The sequence below is a fragment of the Pogoniulus pusillus genome, chromosome 21 (assembly GCF_015220805.1).
Source record: "Pogoniulus pusillus isolate bPogPus1 chromosome 21, bPogPus1.pri, whole genome shotgun sequence".
Taxonomy (NCBI): Eukaryota; Metazoa; Chordata; class Aves; order Piciformes; family Lybiidae; genus Pogoniulus; species Pogoniulus pusillus.
Genome location: NC_087284.1, coordinates 10,041,029 through 10,060,049, shown reverse-complemented (window position 1 = coordinate 10,060,049; position 19,021 = coordinate 10,041,029). Strand labels below are relative to the sequence as shown.

General features: G+C 42.9%; 1 protein-coding gene across 15 annotated transcripts in view; it reads left to right on the top strand.

Moving 5' to 3' along the window:
• LOC135184794 (uncharacterized) overlaps positions 1 to 19,021 on the top strand; it is a 616,367-nt gene that overhangs the window by 517,986 nt on the left and 79,360 nt on the right. The window lies entirely within an intron of this gene.

Below are 19,021 nucleotides of genomic sequence, written 5' to 3'. Positions count from 1 at the left end.
GAGGTTGTAGCCAGGTGGGGATTGGTCTCTTCTGCCAGGCAACCAGCAACAGAACATGGGGGGACAGTCTCAAGTTGTGCCCGGGGAGGTATAGGCTGGATGTTGGGAGGAAGTTCTTGCCAGAGGGAGTGACTGGCATTGGAATAGGCTGCCCAGGGAGGTGATGGAGTCACCATCCCTGGAGGTGTTCAAGAAAAGCCTGGCTGAGGCACCTAGTGCCATGGTCAGTTGATTGGCTAGGGCTGGGTGCTAGGTTGGACTGGACGATCTTCGAGGTCTCTTCCAACCTGGTTGATTCTATGATTGCTTATGCTGGAGTAGTCTCTGCGTTTGTATCTGTGGTTTTGTACATAAGTAGCAACCTCTCACACAAGCTTGCACTTTTCCAATGCCACATTTTGTCACAACGTTGATCTGCAAAGTCATCTTGACTGTACTGAACTTTATTGACTCTTTCTGATGAAGTGACAAGTCCCTGGTTTGTGGTCATTCTTTATTTGAGTGAGGGTTGTTTTGTTTATTTCTTTCTGCATAGCTGTCTCAGTTTGCAATCTAAGGACGTCTTGAACTTCAGTAATGGATGCTGTTTGTTAGTTGTATCAAATGAAATCAAACTAGAATCACAGAATTGTTTTGATTGGAAAAGATCTTTAAGATCATCAAGTCCAACTGTTAACCCAGCATGGGCAGGTCACCACTAAATCATGTCTGTCAGCACCACATCTACACATTTGTTAAATTGGTTAAGGGATGAGGACTACACCACTGCCCTGGGCAGCAAGTTCCAGGGCTTGACAATCCTTTTGGGGAAGACTTTTTCCTAATATCCAACCTAAAACCCTGGTGCAAATTGAGGCCTTTTCTGCTTGTTCTGTGGCTTGATACTTGGGAGAAGTGACAAGCCCCTACCTTGTTACAATCTCCTTTCAGGTGGTTGCAAAGAGCAATCACAGAATGTCAGGGGCTGGAAAGGACCTTGAAAGATCATCCAGTGCAACCCCCTGCAGAGCAGGATCACTTATACTAGATGGTACAGGAATGCATCCAGGCAGGTCTTGAATATCTCAAGAAAGGGAGACTTCACAATGGGCAGCCTGTTCCAGTGTTCTGTCAGCCCACAGGGAAAAAATTCCTCCTCCATGTTTCCATGGCACTTTGTATGCCTCAACTTCCACACATTGCCCCTTGTCCTGTCATTGGGCATCACCAAGCAGAGCCTGGCTCCATCCTGGCACTCACCCTTTACATATTTATAAATGTGAATGAGGTCACCCCTCAGGCTCTTCCTCTCCAAGCAGCAGAGCCAAAGCTGCCTCAGTCTCTCCTTGTAACAGAGATGTACCATTCCCTTAATCTTTGTGGCTCTGCACTGGAATCTCTCAAACAGTTCTATGTCCTTCCTGAACTGAGAGGCCCAGAACTGGACACAATAATCAAGATGCAGTCTCATCAGGGCAGAGCAGAGGGTCAGGAGAACCTCTCTTCACATACCAACCACAGCCCTTCTAATACAACCCAGAGTGGCATTGGCCCTCCTGGCCACAAGAGCACACTGCTGGTTCATGATCAACCTCCAACCCACTAGGACCCCAGATCCTTTTCCTTTCTTCAGAGGCTGTTCAGTGTCTAGTTTACTGGAATAAAATGGTCTGTATAAGCTGCATATTGTCTAAAATCAGTGCAGCCTGTTTGCTTTTATATAGTGACATTTTGCATGCACTTTGTGTTTAACACCTAATTCCACTGGTTATCTGAACAGCTGCAATGTCATTGGAAATAAAAAGCTCACTTCAGATCTTTCTGTTGCCTTAAAATCCAATTCTCTACAGTATTGTTTAGAGCGTTTGCCGTGCTCAGGAAGTGCCCACTGAGCCAGCCATGTGCATGTAGTATGCCACATAAAACCAGTGAAGCTTCCTGGGCAGATTTCTTTCCACTGGCCTGTTCGTTGTTTAGCAGATGCAGAGGAGGAGTCTATCGATTGAGCAGTGAGAAGGGAAGGGTGAATTGATCTGATAGGGAAGTGATGCTTTTTTTTTATGTTTTTTTTGCTGAGAGGGGGATTTTTCTGATGGGGAAGGAACAAATTGACTTATTGGTTAATTGAAGGAGGGAAGAGAATTGACTGGGAGAGGCAGTGAGAATTTGATGAATGTTAGCTGCAGGAAAGAAGCGGTTTCAAACATATTCACAAATGTTTATTTCTGTCCCTATTTATCTGCCTCTCACTTTTTATCAGGATCTGTTGCAACAGGAGAAGAGGCAGATAAATAAAGAGAGAAATATTCAGACTAGATATAATGAAGACATAGGTTTCCCAGACTGATGGTAAATGTCCTGTCCTTGGAAACATCCAGGTCAGGTTGGACAGGGCTTTGAGTAATCTGATTCAGTTGAAGATGTCCCTGCTCACTGCAGAGGGGTTGGACTAGATGACTTTTAAATGTGCCTCAGAAGCCAAACCCTTCTAGGATTCTGCTTACTGTGTAATGGAGATGAATGGCTTCGATTTCACTCATTTTGATATGATGTTGGTCTGGAGAAGAGAAGGCTCCAAGGAGATCTTATTGAAGGGGACCTGCAGGAAAGCTGGTGAGGGTAGAGTGTCCCTGCCCATGGCAGGGGCGTTGAAACTAGGTGATCCTTGTGGTCAGGTCAGAATCAGCCCTAACTGATTCTATGATTCTACGACTTTTTAGGGTGTCAGGTAGTGATAGGACTAGGAGAAATGGAGCAAAATTAGAAGCAGATAGATTCAGATTGGATGTTAGGAAGAAGTTCTTCACCACAAGAGTGGTGAGGCACTGATACAGGTTGCCCAGGGAGGTGGTGGAAGCCCCATCCCTGGAAGTCTTTAAGGCCAGATTGGATGTGAGCAACCTGATCTAGTGTGAGATGTCCCTGCCTATGGGAGGGGGTTGGAACTAAATGGTCCTTGAGGTCCCTTCTAGCCCTAACAATTCTATGATTCCATGATGTTCAGTCCTTGGACTTCTACAGGATGGGTAGGCCTGGCTTTGTGTGAGCCTCTCTTTTGAAATAGGACTGGAAGTGTTCCCACATTAGGGTCTGCATTTTTTTTTTCCTAAAGCCGTGCCTTGTGCTTTAATTTGCTGCGTCTGCCAGCAAATGTTCTTTGTCACTAGAAGCAGTTGCCTAATCCAGGCCTGGATTTGAATGCTTGTTAGACACCTATCTCCAATGAAAGCAATATGGATTAATACCATGTTTCCTTTAAATAAGGAAAGGGGTCAAGGGCAGGAGTTAAGAATATGATACTAGAATCTTTTCAGTGGTGTCTAGTGGCAGGACAAGGAGCATCACACACAAACTGAAACACAGGAGGTTCTATCTAAACATGAGGACAAATTTCTTTTCTGTGAGGGTAACAGAGCACAGGAGCAGGCTGTCCAGAGAGGTTATGGAGAGTCCTTCTCTGGAATCAGGACGTGATCCTGGACAATCTGAGTGACCCTATCTTAGCAGGGGGACTGGGCTAGATGATTGTTAGAGGTCCCTTCTAATCCCTACCATTCTATGGTTCTGTGATTAAATACTCTTGCAGATTTCCAGAATACTCTTCCAGACCTGGAATACTGTCTCAAATTTTGGGGTCCCCAGTGTAGGAGAGACAGGGACCTGCTGGAAAGAGTTTAGCAGAGATCCATGAGGATGACTGGGGGACTTGAGTATCACCCCTTGTGAAGAGAGACTGAGAAATCTGGGGCTGTTTAGTCTGGAGAAGACTGAGAGGAGATCTGATCAATGTGAACAACTATCTGAGGGGTGGGTGTCAAGTGGATGAGGCCAATCTGTTCAATGGTCCACAGCAATAGGACAAGGAGCAGTGGCTACAAACTGGAAGATAAAAACATTCTTCTCAACGTGAGGAGAAACTTCTTTACGGTGAGGGTGATGGAGCAGTGGAACAGGCTGCCTAGAGAGGTTGTGGAGTCTCCTTCTCTGGAGACTTTCACAACCTGCCTGGATGCATTCCTGTGTGAACTACCCTGAGGGATCCTGCCTCGGCAGGGTGGCTGGACTTGATGATCTCTGAAGGTCCCTTCCAACCTCTAAGGTTCTGTGATTCACTAGGCAACTCTCTGTATTTGTAGGACAAGAACTGGTTTTATGATACAGTAATTGCTCCTTAATTGTTTTGAGAAGGAACCATGATTTGTTCTGTTTGGCTGGTGCAGCTGGAGTCTTATCCTTGGTGGAGGTTTCTAAGTGCTGTAGTAGTATAAAATCTAATTAAAATACCCAAAGTACCACCAACAATAGTAATAGTAGTAGTAATAAATAGTTACATATTGGTGCCACATAAATATTAATTACTCCAATGCTTAATTTAAATTCTAATTAATTTAGAATTAGTTTCCTAATTTCTGTTTGGATGACATTGCCATAATCTTCATCTTCTATCTTTAGGTGACCAGAAGTGTTTTCACTTCCATTTCAGAGTAATGGCATAGAAGGCCTCCAAATACTCTCTTCTGAGGACTGTAACTTTTCAAGTGACCTCAAGGAAGGTTCTGTTCTCTCCTTGGGAAAACTGTCTTTTGTAATGGGGTTAGAGAAGGAGCCTATTCAGGGAATTTTCTGTGTTGAGGGACAGCAAGCAGCAGAGTCCCCAGGGATCAGTGTGGTTATTGGAGCTCAGCGTTGTAATGTTACAAAGATTTCCCTCTTGCAATGACATTACCCTGGGGAGTGTGGGGAAATGGAATGTTACAGACTGCTTTGACTCGTGAAGAAGCTGCGTCTGTCCCTCCCTTCCCTTGAACCCATCCAGTCTGCTCAGACGTGCCACAGCCTTATTTTTGTCACCCTTAGGTAAGACTCAGCTGCATCTACAGCAGGGCTGTGATAGGGGTGAGTTCTGTGAAGAAATAATATTAGAATTTTTAAACTCCCAAAGGGAGGACGAAGGACCTTGAATTAGCAGAGAATAGGCTTAGCCCATAAACTGCCCATTAAAATAAAAAGTAAGAAGAAAAAAGCACCATGCACTGGGTATGAAATGGAGAAGGAAAAAGTATCCAATTAATTTACACATAAGAAAAAATTCTTGGGTGTGGGTGGAAAGTTGCATTATTTTGAGATGCATTCATTATTTTAAGAACACGCAAGCAACTTTGGAGTGGTTCAGCCTAGGCAGTCACACATACACCTGGATGTTGTTGAAGCAGCACTAGAGGTAGGTGAGTGGGGGAAAGGTATTTAGGGAGGGTTTTGCAGCTGGAAAATATCTTTGCATTTGAATTCTTAATGGGAAACTTATGAGCACACCTGAGCTGAACAAATGTTTCAGTGTGAATAATTTATATGACAATAACACCAATAGCAGCAGGCTGCTGTAACACTGTGATAGGAGCAGCACAGTTTGTGTGACACAGGAGGAGAGGTGTCACCATCATACAATAGCCCTTGCTCTGGCTTGTGCTGCCTAGGATTTCATACAATGGTTTAGGTCAGAAGGGACCTTGAAAGGTTATCTAGTCCAACTCTCCTGCAGCAAGTAAAGGCATAGGATGTTAGGGGTTGGAAGGGACCCAAAGAGATCATTGAGTCCAGCCCCCTGCCGGAGCAGGACAATACAAATCACAGAGAAACACATCCAGACAGGCCTTGAAAGTCTCCAGAGAAGGAGACTCCATGACCTCCCTGGGGAGCCTGCTCCAGTGCTCTGTGACCCTTACAGTAAAGAAGTTCCCTCTTGTGTTGAGGTGGAATCTCTTTTGATGCAACTTACATCCATTGCTTCTTGTCCTATCACAGGGAGCAAGTGAAAAGAGCCTGTTCCCCTGCTCCTGGCCAGCCTCCAGATACTTAAAAACGTTTATCAAATCCCCTCTAAGTCTTCTTTTCTCCAGACTAAAAAGCCCCAGGTCCCTCAGCCTCTCCTCATAATCCATGCCCTCCTGTCCCCTAATATTCAACTAGATCAGGTTGCTCAGAGTCCCATCCACCTTGGGCTGAGTCAATCCATCATCTTGCTAAAAGAATATATAATAGCTGGATTTCTCCATAAAGCAGAAGAGTGTGATTGTAGGATGTTCTGCATTTTCCTCTCTAATAATTTATAAGTTTTCCCTTGTAGAAAGTGGAATCTTAGACAGTTTCTCCCCAAATTGAAAGCTTGCTTTCGGATTGACTGTTAAATGTGCACTGTGCATTTGTCAGGGATGCTCTAAGTGCTACAGAAGCTGACAGAATACAACTAGGAGCTGACAGCTTCACTCCAGTTCCAGCTGATGAAAGGCTGCAGGGGCCTGAGGGCCCCTTCTCAAGGAGAGGACCACTGCAGATACACCAAAGTACTTCTAGACTGTGGATTTTACAATGGCTGGCACACACTGCTCTCAGTATTGCACTGAGTAATCAGCTTCTCTCTCCAGTTTTGGAGTGTTTGATAATATAGACAAAAAGTTATAAATGCAAATGAGAATTGTCTTAAACGATGTGGTTATATTACATTATCTACAACAAACAGCAGTGTGAAATGTAAGCAGTGCATGTGCTAAACCTCAGTGTACATTTGTGGTTGTAAAACATAGAATCATAGAATGGTTTAGGTTGGAAGGGACCTCAAAAATCATCTAGTTCTAACCCCCTGCCATAGGCAGGGACACCTCCCACTAGGTCACTCAATGCCTCACCCAACCTGGCCTTGAACACCTCCAGGGAGGCTGTGCATCACAGAATCACAGTGGGCATCCTGTGCCAGTGTCTCACCACCCTCGCTGGAAAGAACTTCCTAACATCTAGTTTAAATCTCCCTTCTGCCAATTTGAACCCTTTCCTCCTAATCCTGACATTATGAGACCTTGTCAGTAGTCCCACCCCAGCCCTCCTGTAGTCCCCTCCAGATACTGAACTTTAAAGCTTGAGGTTGGGTCCTTTCCCAGCCTTCTCCAGATTTCCATACCAAAAGTGAACATTGAGCCTTTGTTGGCTGTTCCATGTGGGAGGTCTGCGCTAGACACTGTCAGCCAAGGTGTTCAAGAGCATATAGGGATTCAGGTTGACTGTTACAAAAATCTCAGTGTCCACAAGTGCTTGGCACTGTTTGAAAACAAGAGAGAAACCATCTCCTGCTTTTCTGAATGCTCTCATTCATGACTTCCCACTGCTCGCAAATACCCAGTGCTCATCTGTCATAGTTTGAGGGATCCCACGTTCCCCTAAGAAAACCACAGAGACCAAGACACCAAGACCCATCCCAGGAGATGGATCTGGGCATCCCAGGATATTGTAGCACTGTTATCCTATTCCGTTTTCTGGTATCACAGCATATTAAGGCAGTGCCTGGGCTATCTGTCTCTCTCTCTCTCTTTCCCTTCTCCTCCTCCCTACACATCTCTCTCCAAGAGTGTGCATCCCTTCTTATCTTATGGTTTGTGGGGGAGATGGCTCCTAGCTGGCAAGGAATTTTGATCTGTGTCATGTGGCCTGCTGATGCCTTGTAGACCTAAGATGGGGGTGGGGGAAGTAGTTATGGCGTACTCTCAGACCTGCCAATGGTGGAACCGGTAGAGGATTCTAGATGCATTTAGTCTGATAGATTTGGCTTAGCTTGTGGATGTATTCATTCTACCTGATTGCATTATGCACTAGTACATAGAATCTCTCTTTAAATTTCCAATCAGTGTGCAGTATTTTCATTCTTTCTCTCTAAAAGGGGTAAAGTCACCTCTGTCATGCAGTCCTGGGTGGCTGGTGGCCTTAAACTGTGACATCATGTATGCTGTGTGTACCTTGTGCCTTAGCCTGCACTGAGTGAACATCTAACTGGGGAAATCTTTCCCACCCTGTTCTGTTCCAGGTCTGTTTTACACGGTGGGCATTTTATGTGTGAGAACATTCCCAAACAAATACCCTCTCCCCAGCATGGCTAATATAAGTATTAGCATTCCTTTGTTGTTAGTAAAACCATTAGAGAATTTTCCTTGTGTTATTCGTAGCGGGAGCTTTCTGTAAAGCAAACCAAACCACGTTTCTCCTTTGTGCCCTAAATTTCACTCTTTCTTTGTTAGCACCAGAGGCCACATTCTCAAAACTGCTGCTGAAAAATAAAAGCAAAACCAAAAAAAAAAAAAAAACCAACAAAATGAAAGCCTCCATGCAATCTTTAGAACATTTTGCAAGGTACATTTTTTCAGGTAGTGACAGGACTAGGAGAAATGGAGCAAAGCTGGAGGTGGGGAGATTCAGACTGGATGTGAGGAAGAAGTTCTTCACCATCAGAGTGGTGAGAGCCTGGAATGGGTTGCCCATGGAGGCCCCGTCCCTGGAGGTGCTTAAGGCCAGGCTAGATGAGGCTCTGGCCAGCCTGATCTAGGGTAGTGTGTCCCTGCCCATGGCAGAAGGGTCGAAAATAGATGACCCTTGTGGTCCCTTCCAACCCTGACTGATTCTGTGATTTTTTCAAAAGCTTGAAAATAAACCACAACTTGTGGCTCAGGAACCAGAACTGCAGGCATAAAATACAGTAATAGGCATTTGTAAGCTCTTTTTTTTTTTTTTTTACACTAATCCATTGATATATTTTTAGAATAGCTAAATATTTAAAGCTTCAGACTGAGAGCTATTCTTAGGGTGATTTTTTCACTTAAGTTGAGCTCAGGTAATGCTTTTGATCTCGCAGAGAGAGTAATTTGGCATTGGAATGGGCTGCCCAGGGAGGTGATGGAGTCACCGTCCCTGCAAGTGTTAAAGCAAAGCCTGGATGAGGCACTTAGTGCCATGGTCTAGTTGTTTGGGCAGGGCTGGGTGATAGGTTGGCCTGGATGATCTTGGAGGTCTCTTCCAACCTGGTTGATTCTATGTTTGAGATTGAAGGCAGAATGGGCAGAGGAGGTTTGAAAAGATTGTATTTCCATTCAGTTCACTGGAAATTAAGTTATTTTCAAGAGGAGATATTTGTTGAAAGGAAGACTGAGAAGATGTGCTTCCAAATAAAAGGAATTGGGAAAATATATCTGTCTTGACCTCCTTATGGTGGGAAAAATGCCTATAATTAGTTGAGGCAAACTGTTGAACAATATTAACAGAACTTTTTCATAGCCTGAGTCCTCTTGTGTTGATCTTTAAAAGGCAGTTAGTAAGACCTGGGGGCTTTTAAACTGCAGAACTCAAGGAATTTGCTTATTTTCTCCTCCTAAGGAAAATGAAATGCCTATAAAGGCATACTTCAGTAGGTATGTATGTGGATGGGTGGATATGTCTGCATACTTATTGCTCAAGTATATATACATATATAACCTCATGTATATATGAAATATATACCATGAACATAGAATCATAGAACGACCAGGTTGGAAGAGACCTCCAAGATCTCATCCTGTCCAGCATGTATTCACACATATACTCTCCTTTTGCTTCCTTTTCTCCCAGTATTCTTTGAGATTGCCTTTATTTGTTTGCAATTACTTTTTGGCTCAATTAAAGCTCTGCTGGACCCATTAAAGCCTGCCTCTGATGTTATTTTGGACTCAGTTTAAATTAAAGATAACAAAACAAATAATAGCAATAGCAGGAGAATACAATTTCTGTTAGTGGAAGAGTTTATCTGTATTTTTTTTAAACACAAACTAAGTGAGATAAGTTAGAACCCACCCATTAAAAATGTGCCCACTCCAGAAGGGACACACTGTTATTTTGACTAGGATTTGGATTGCTAAAAATGAAAGAGTTTGATAAAGCACTGCGTGTGAGAGAGACTGGGAAAGAGAAAGGTTAGAAAAGCAAATGTCTTCTGCAGAAGTAGTTCAATTGTAGCATTTGCTTTAGACATGGATCCTCTCTGGTGTGTGTGAGTGCTCCCTCCCGTACCACCCCCTCCTTTTCTTCCCCATTTAAAAATAGAAATTTCTGTGCTGCTTGCATCCCAGCACTCCAATTCAAACAGGGTGCCTGGTGATAGCTCAGCACCTGTGTACTCGACTTCTTACTGCTGATGAGCTTTGCTTGCTGGTAATCTAGATTTATGGTAAGTCTACCCTTTCCCTTCATCTCCAAGGTCCAGGGACATTCGGGTAGCCAATCTGCCCTTAAATATGTCTCTGAGGAAATGGTGCTAATTAGTATTGGAATTTACAGCCTTCCATTTTATTGACTTGTCCTACTTTCTTCGATAATTAACTAATGAGTAAAGTAATGAGCTATGTTAGTCAGTCATGATGTTCAATTAAACAGCAAATCAATTATTGAAAATAGTTTTGGACAGCTCTTGTGTTGTTCACGGGGAGTGTGTGTGCATGCATGTTCCAAATGCGTGCCCTAGATGTGACAGTGTCCTGCTCTGATGGAGGGGGGTCTCTGATTGTGGGGGTTTGTGTTATAGCAACCAATCCCCACCAATGCAGTCCTTTATTGCCCACATTACCAACCCTCTCTTCAGCTCCCTGATGCTGAGTGTTGCTGAGCTGAGCTTATTTGCAGGGGGTGCCCAAAGCCTGTGAAAGACAAAATTGCTTTAAAACAGTGGGTTTTGTGATACGGATGGTGACAGAGAGCTGTTTGAAAAGTGATGTGCTTGTTCACTGCCCATTACAAGAAGGACATTGAGATGATGGAGGATGTCCAAAGAAGGGCAACAAAGCTGGTAAGGGGTCTGGAGCACAAATCTTATAAGGAATGGCTGAGGGAATTGGGATTCTTTAGCCTGGAGAAAAGAAGGCTCACAGAAGACATTCTCACTTGCTACAGCTTCCTGAAAGGAGGGTATAGCAAATTGGGGATCAGCCTGTTCTCCCAAGAAACAAGTAGTAGGACAAGATGAAATGGCCTCAAGTTGTGCCAGGGGAAGTTCAGACTGAATATTGGGAAAAAAGCTTTTACTGAAGGGGCTGTCCAGGAAAGTAGTGGAGTCTGCATCCCTGAAGGGTCTTGGAAGACATGTAGATGTGGTGCTGAGGGACATAGTCTAGTGGTGACCTGGCACCTGTTGAGTTAAATGTTGGACTTGATAACCTTAAAGGTTCTTTTCGACTAAAATGTTTCTGTGATTCTAAAATAGTGCTTTTCTTAATAGGGAGGCCAGCAGAGTGATGTTTTGAAGCTGGCATTGTGGTTTACTTCTGTGATCCCTTTCTCTCTTTTCTTGGTGCATGTATCATTTTCTGCATGTATCCTTTCCTGCTGGGGAGCAGCACCTGAGCTTGGTACTACAGAAGCAGGGACTAGTTCACAAATATTAGGCCTCAAAGCCCTGCCTTTCTTCTGACCACATCAATACTCAGCAACAAAAGAGAGGATGGCAGGGAGACAAGAATTTTTCTGCAGAGAGCTTTGCACACCAGCCTGAGCAGCAATTGTCCACAGGAAGTGGCTTTCACAGCCACCATGTCAGGAGTTCCCTGCAGTGTGCCCATAAAGTGAGGTGGCACCAAAGCTGAAGGATCACCACGCACAGAATCATGGAGTGGTTTGTGTTGGAAGAGTCCTTTAAAGGTCATACAATTCATACAATTCCTGCTCACATGCCCTGCAGTGAGCAGGATTGTCTTCAGCTAGATCAGGTTGCTCAGAGCCCTGTCCAACCTGACCTGGAATGTTTGCAGGGATGGAGCATCTACCACTTCTCTGTGCAACCTGTGCCAGTGTTTCACCACTCTCACCGTCAACAATTTCTTCCTTATGTCTAGTTTGCATCTATCATCTTTTACTTTCAAGCCATCACCCCTTGCTCGGTGTCTGCTGTCAGATCAGGGTTCAAAGTGACAAAGCAGAGACTCTGGGCCTAGTTTCAGTCCACACAGTGGCTTTATTTTGGCATGAGACAAGGAAAAAAGATCTTTTCTGTCAGGATAAGAAGTTAATTGTTATCTCCCTAAAGTTGTGAGTGTGATTTTGCCTGGCAAATGCGAGGGGCAGTTTCAGAAAACAAAAACAACTACAGCTGACATCATCATTCAGTAACTTGCTAGCTCTTCAGCCTGAATTATTCTTTCACTTGAACTTTCTACCCTTCATCCTTCCATCAGGTCTTTAGATTCATCCTCTCTGATGCACTAGCTGATAGCACTTTCAAGCTAATCCTCCTAATGATACCCAGCTTGTTGCATTTGCTGATACATTTAGTTCTGGTGTTAGAACATCCTGCAGCATTATCCCCATGTATGGCGAGAAAAACACCTGTCCTGATAAATTCAGCAGTTTGGGAACATTTTTTGTTGTTCTTTACTCATACAAATAAGAAATTTTGACTTTCTGCCAGCTCCAGAACAAGGGGACACAGCCTCAGGCTGCGCCAGGGGAAATTTCGGCTCGAGGTGAGGAGAAAGTTCTTCACTGAGAGAGTCATTGGGCACTGGAATGGGCTGCCTGGGGAGGTGGTGGAGTCGTCGTCCCTGGGGCAGTTCAAGGCAAGGTTGGATGTGGCACTTGGTGCCATGGTCTAGCCTTGGGCACTGTGGTAAAGGGTTGGACTTGATGATCTGTGAGGTCTCTTCCAACCTTGGTGATACTGTGATACTGTGATACTGTGAAAGACCCCTTTGCTGTGGGCAGCAGAAGTTGTTAGAGACAACAGCAATACCTCAGGAAGCAGTTTCATGGTTTTAAAAGGCAATATGCAGTTTTAAAAGGCAATAAAAATGTAAACAATATTAGATTAAAAAATTGGGTTGGGCTTGAAACTGCAGCCTCATCTTATCAGATCTGCTAAACCAGAACTAACATTCCTACAGCCTTGCTGTTCTCTTTTGGTTGTGTTTGACTGCCAAAGTGGCAAAGTCAGTGCCATGCTCATAGGCTCTGTAGCAGTACAAATACACTCTATAATTGTTCATTATTAATAACAGTCATCATATGATGATTTTTTTCAAAGGTAGGGAGCATACAGAAAGCTTCCCCCCCCCATGCTGAGCCTTCCAAAGTCAGAAGGAAAAGCAGGCCAGTGAGCAAGCTTCCTAAATACAGAGAGAAAAGGCTGAATACATGGGCTGCAGCCACGCAATTGAGTTGTGATTCATTAGAGAAACAACAAGCCAAAACAAATCAAAGACAGTTCAAAAAAAAGGCAACATAAAGTTTTCATTTCCAAACAGTTTTAATTCACTGTTTGTGCTCTTTACTGAGAATATGCAAGGAACACAAACATTCCCATATGAATTAAATTACAATTTACATATGAATTACATTAGAAATATGAGCTACACTAAAGAGATAATTAGTGCTGTCCTGGGTTATGTGAGCACAAACAAAATTAAATAAGAACAATTTCAAAGCCAAGTTTTGCTTTGCCTTTTCAACTAAGCTGGTTTAATCAGTGATAATGACTGAAATAAACCCACTACATATAAACCAGAACACAATGTATCGTACTGTATGAAATGCCACTACTAAGTCCCATGTCTTGGCAAATCACGCGGACAAACCAGGAGTAGAATGTCACCAACACAATGCCTCAGAAAATGTTGCCGCTGCTGGGCGCCCATCACTGACAGTGGTGTTCATAGAATCATACAATCATTTTACTTGGCAGAGACATTTAAGATCATCAAGTCCAGCCATTAACCCAACACTGCCAGGTTGGCACTAAACTGTGTCCCTCAAGACCACATCTACAAGTCCCTGAGATTCTCAAAGAGGCAAAGTCCAGGACAGACCGGTGTTGCTGAGCTGTCCCAGGAAGAGTTTTGGGGTGGAGGGGATGCTCTGAGAGCATGTGGGAAGGATTTTTTTTAAACCTTACAGCTGAATGATAAAGGAAAAAAAATGCCTGTGCTAGCAGAGAGCAGTGAGATGAAGGGGGGGTTGGGAAGCAGAGGAAAAAGTGGGAAGGATAAAAATGCTAAGCAGAAGCAGAGAACCTGTGCGTCAGTGCCTCAGCCCCTAAATAGAGCTATGGTTTATGACTACCTTGCCTAATGAGCTAAACTCTGGTGACCATAAAACTGAAATATAATTATGACATTAAAGATGCCTATATTTGAACTTAATTATTAATTAATTTAATGAGAGAATAGGAGGCTGTAAAATTGCTAATTAAACGGCTCTGTAAAACTGCAGACGGCAGAGGATTTACCAAATGATGAATCCCACAACAGTATTTGGGCTATATCAATATTCTATTAATATACAGTATGCCAGAGGTACTGGCTAGTACGCTACTCACAGTTAAGCTGATGTGACAGGCATACAGAGCGAAAGAAAATGAAGGACATAAAATTCCAGATGACAGCAACCTTGAAGACGATCTCTACCCCCACCTCTGTGGCAGTTTCTGAAATCAGTTAAATAAACTCAGAAATGCAGGGGCGGGGGGGGTAGGAAATGAAAATAAAATACAATAAAAATCAATCTTCCCATTGCAAATGTGAATAAATTGGCTTGGAGCAAAGGACCCACCTTATGGTCTTAGGCACCGTGGTGTTGTGTTGCTCTCCGCTTGCGTGCGGGGATGGTCAGAGCTAATCTGGACTTAAGTGCAACAGAACAGGAGGGATGCAGTGCGTGTGTGTGTGTGGTGTGTGTGTGCTCGCATATGAAAGAGAAGCTGAGCAAGAGCGAAAAATAACCGTCCCTGTGTGATTAGTGAAATTAAACTCAAGTGAACCTTCGGGGGTTGAATTCAAACCTGCGGGGGACAGTTTTAGAGGTTCCCACACTGCACTGTTGGCATGCGAGGAATTTCAGTGCAATGTTTGAAAGATGATGCTGTTTGGATGACATTCATTGGGAAATATAGAGGGGGGGTGCAGGGAAAATATTGTCTTTTTAGAGGTGAGCCGAATTCAGGGAACGTCAAAAAGAAACTGTGTGGGGGTGTCTCACTCTGCATGTCTCTAAATGTCAGTCATGACTAATTAATGGGATTACAGCAAAAGGGAAAAATTAAGTACTCCTTTGTAGTTTTGTAGTCAACAATGAAATTGCACTGGGCAGTGTAACAGAAGAATGTCAGGTTAAATGCAAAGGGTAGATTTTTAAATTGGCATGAACTCTTGGAACTGTTGCTTTTTATACCTGCCATGTGGCAGAGCTTTTCCTTTGCACATTTTGGGTTTTAAATGCCCTGTTGACAGACACAAGAAGTAATTTGACAAGAAAGATCAAAGATTCAGTACCACAAAAATAGGATGGGAGAGGATTTACCTCCCACTCTCGGGAAAACCACACAGTTGTTACAGTAAAATCTCCCGTTTCTGGAACACGGGCAGAAGATGTTGAAGCTAAAAGCAGGAGTTGTATTCCCAAATCTTTCCTGAGTTCTGAAGAAGTGACATAAATTTCCAGTGCCTAAGTTTCCGTTTTCTGAGCTCGGAACACAGCAATGTCTTGCCACTTATCGTTCATGTTTCAGAACACTAAGTGGAAGCTCATAAGCAATTTCTGAGAAACAGATCTCAAATTTGCTTCTGATAGAACAGCTGGGGACAAGACTTTAGAGACTGTCACTATTTGCGTTGTTTTCATTTTAAATGTCCATCTTGGGACATACGGAGAAGGTAAATTTAAGGAGTCACGTGCTTCAGATGATCTTGTTTGTTTATCTGTAATGCTTAAGCAGTTCACAGTCTCCCAACACTCGAAAATCTCACTGGTGGCTTTTGTATGAGAATCTGCAGCTAAAACAGCAGCTGCTTATAAAAACAAAATCTTGGTTCTAATTTAGCAAATCACTCCCATTGCTTTCTATCTCACGTGCAATTAATAAATACAAAAGCTTCTATGTATTTATTATCATTGTATCATGCCCTGCAGTTTTACAGATCAAATTTCTCAAAAAGTGACTTTTTAAACCGGAAATAAAAGCAGGTTTCTTCTATCTTGTGACCAGTTCTCAAACTTGCCCCTTGACTGGAAGCTTTTGTGAGATCTGAACTGTTTCACTCACTCAGATATCAACATCAGCATGACAATGAGTAAAAAATTAGAACCAAGGAGTTTCTAGTTAAAAAGAGATGTCAAATCATTCATCCTTACCATGTGAAATTGCACTTCAAATGCTGGCTTCAGTTTTGGGCCCTTTGCTACAAGGTCATTGATGTGCTGGAGTGTGTTCAAAGAAGATAATGAAGCTGGTGAAGGATGAAGGAGTGGCTGAGTGACCTGGGAGAAAATGAGACTCAGGGAAGACCTTCTCTCTTTCTGCAATTACCTGAAAGTAGATGGTGGAAAGTAGGGGTCAGTTTCTTCTCTGAATTAACAAGTCATAGGACAAGAGGAAATGGCCTCAAGTGGTGCCTGAGGATGTTTACGTTTCATATTAGGAAAAATGTCTTTCTGTAAAGGGCTGTCAAGCCCTGGATCAGGCTGCACAGGGAAGTGGCAGAGTCACTATCCCTGGAGGGATTTGAATGTTGTGTAGCCATTGTGCTGAGGGTCATGGTTTAGTGGTGAATTTGGCAGTGGTGAGTTAACAGTTGAACTTGATGGCCTTTAAGGTCAATTCCAACCAAAATGATTCTGTGATTCTGTTGTATGAAGATTACACACTTGGAGCAGCAATGGAATTGCCTCTTTATCTCCCCTAAAGCCACCACATGGTAAACTTTATTACTAGTGTCTCACTCTGCTAAAGAAATTGAACCTGCTGCACCATGCTGACTTGAAAACAAAGAGAAAGAAGGGCATGAAATATGGGAATGCTCTCATCTCCACCTTGCTCCGCTCCCAGGGAAGAAAGCTGGCCACTGTTGTAGAGGTGAGCAGGGCGGACATCTCTCTGATCAGCCATGGTAGCCGTCCTACTGCTGCCCTTGTGTTCACATGTTACTCCAAAATGGTTCACAAACTATCAGTAGCATCTTGGCTAGCACTTAGGTACTTCCCAGTGTGAAAACCTCCAGGATCTCATGTTTCTTAAATATTATGTGTGAAAACCAGCTGTGACTGAGAGCTAAACCATATAGTGGACAGGGAGCTTGCCAAGCTTGTTTACCAGGAGACAGCTCCAAACCAAGTGCAGGCGTGATTCACTACCACCGATACTGCAGATGTGCGCCAGGGGCTCGCTGCAATAATAGGTAGGAAAAGTGTAAACAAACCCAAAGCTTTCACTGATTTGATTTATTCCCAAGGATTTAAATTGATTGTTTTAGTCATGATTTAAATCATCAAGGAGGTTAACTTGCTTTATCTGTTACTCTTGTTTACATTTGTCAAAGCTGTGAAATATTTGGCTAAATACACTCTACAAAGTAGGCTGCTTGCTTCATTTATTTGTCGCTGACTAGAAGGGTACTTTATATCTTTGTGCATTCAGCTAGCCAGCATTTTAGTTTAATCACTTAACTACTTCATTTTTTTGCCTCTACATAATGCTAGGATATGCCAAGTGCTGTACCTCTTTTTCATCAGATGAATACTATTTTTCCTTTGTGTTGAAAACTATTTATATAGAACTCACATCTTTAACACTGCAGGGAAAAACACTTTCAAATAGTTCTGCTTGAGCAAATAAATCTGTCTTAAACTTGATGGATGTGTAGAAGGGAAAAATATATTTACTTAAATAGATATTATTGTTTTAACCAACCATACTAAATAATAGTGTAATGGCATAGTTAAGCCAACTGTTTCTCTTCATAATGTCCATTGAGGCCTTCAAAATGCTGGAGATGAATCTTTTATATCTACTATAAGCATAAAAATTGAAAGCAAACCCAAGCTCTTTATTTTTCTCTATCTTCCAATTGGTTTCTAGTATGGATTAATGTACCTATCGTAAAGAACTAACTGAATATTTTGACACAAAGAATTAAATCATTGTAAGTCCTAAAAAAAAACAACTCAGCAGTCAGAACTTCCAAACCAATATAAAAAAGGTAGACTTTAGTTTTTATTTCTTTACTAGTGATTCCTTAAAATTGGAGTTTTGACTTGTTTTTAAAACCTTAGTGTAAAGATAGCTCTGCTTAAAACCAAGTGGCATTACTGAGCTAAAGAGATAGAGAGGAATAAAAACATAAGTTCTTGAATCTACAGATCTGAAAGTTGTAGTCTGAAAATAGACATTTAGCAAAAGACAACAAAATTTACATTAGTTCCTGTTATTGCAATCTTTCTTTAAATCAAAAGAAAATATACCAGATACAAGGTAGGAAATACATGGATTCAATTCTTCTCTCTCAAGAAAACATGCCAGTTATTATGTTTGGTTTGGAATTCATTTTGTTGGAAAAGACCTTTAAGATCATTGAGCCAAACAATTAACACAACACTAGAAAGTCCGCTCTTAAACCAAGTCCCTCAGCACCACATCTTTTAAACCCAGAGTTAGAGACTCCACTGTTTCCCTGGTCAGTCTGACTTGACAACTCTTTCAGGGAAAACCTTTTTTCCTAATATCCAACCTAAGCCTTGCCTGGCACACCTTGTGGCTGCCCAGGGAGTTGGTGGAGGCACTGTCCCTGAGGGTCTTCGAGAAAAGACTGGATGAGGCACTTAGTGCCATGGTCTAGTTGATTGGATAGGGCTGGGTGCTGGATTGGACTGGATGATCTTGGAGGTCTCTTCCAACCTGGTTGATTCTATGATTCTATGATTCTTGTCCCATTGCTCATTACTTGAGACAATAGGCCAGCTCCTATTGACTGCAAACTCCTTTTGGGTAGTTTTCCAGCACTTCGGGTCTTGTAGTTTTCCAGCACTTCGGGTCTTGTCCACACAGGAAGGTAACACAGATCAGATGTTGCTCTTACATTCAAACAATGGTTTCCTCACAGGCTCTGGGTACTCAGTAAGCTGCTTCATAGCATGCTGTGTGCAGTTCTGGGCCACTCACTTCAGGGACGATACTGAGGTGCTTGAGCAGGTTCAGAGGAGAGTGATGAGACTGGTTAGGGGGCTGGAGGAAAAGTTGTATGAGGAAAGTCTGAAGGAGCTGGGGTTGTTCAGCCTGGAGAAGAGGAGACTTAGAGGGGACCTTATCACTTTCTACAACTACCTGAAGGCAAGTCATAGTCAGGTGGGGGTCAGGCTCTTCTCCCAGGCAACTTGTGACAGGACAAGAGGGCATGGTCTGAAGCTGTGCTAGGGAAGGTTGAGGTTGGATATTAGGAAGCAG